We start from the raw sequence: 1,076 nt of genomic DNA on the forward strand, positions 1-1,076 counted from the left end.
CCTGGAGGTGGAGGAGTGATAAGTGTTTAATTTCAGTAATATTTCATATTAAAATATAGGCACTTATGAGGATTTATTGCTAATATACATATAAAATAATCCCTAATTTATTAATTTATACCTTTTTACATTTTTATGAGCTTTATTTGAATAAGAGCATTTTATTCCTAAATTTGGTGTTAATTGCAGATTTCTAAGGAGGATTGAAGATTTGGAGTAAAGGAGAATAATTTGAGCTAAAAAGAGAAAGTTGGAAGGAACCAGAATGAAAAAAGATGCAAAGAAAGATTGAGCCTTTTTTATGTTTTATCATTTAGCCCATTAACGCGACACAGGAAGCAACCTAACCCTAGAAAACTAGGATAAATAGAGGGCTAGAGGCTCAACCCTAGGGTGCCAGATTGAGGAAAATACCATAGAGTGAATTGTAACCCAATTGGGAGAATGGAAGGTGCTAGAAGTATACGTGGCTAATTCTACCATTTGGGATTGGGAGTAATTTGCTCAAACTCTTATGTATTGAGGTGATATCTTATATATTAATATTTAGTTCTTGATTGATTATTGGTATTGTTGTTTTACTTTTAACTTTCCGTGACAAATTGAGAATCCTAAATCTGACCGAGAGGTATTTTTAGGGTTTGGACCTAAACAACAATACTTAACATATTTGAGTGCTAGGAATAGACTTGAAATGTTAATTTCTATTAACGTCTGAGCTTCATTCTAAGTTGTTCTTATAATTATGCGAGGGATTAATAGTTAGGGAACATTCTTAAGGATTTTATATGCGAGGAATCGATATAAATGATTTTTATACGGGCATCAATTTCAATCAAAGAACTTAATACTGACATGCTAATCAAAATACATGAGAGTGAGAGAGATGAAACCTAATCCCTATTTTTCCAACTTGAAGCAACCAACTCTTTGTCTGTTTTCTTATTGATCGTCGCCAACACAACCACTTTCAATACACTTTTAATTGTTTTGTTTTATATTTAGCGATTATTGTACTTGATAATTCAATGTTCCTTGTTGGATCGATATTCGTCCTTAGGGACAATTATTACTTC

This window comes from Phaseolus vulgaris, chromosome 8 (assembly GCF_051622355.1).
Source record: "Phaseolus vulgaris cultivar YP4 chromosome 8, ASM5162235v1, whole genome shotgun sequence".
In the NCBI taxonomy this organism is placed as follows: Eukaryota; Viridiplantae; Streptophyta; class Magnoliopsida; order Fabales; family Fabaceae; genus Phaseolus; species Phaseolus vulgaris.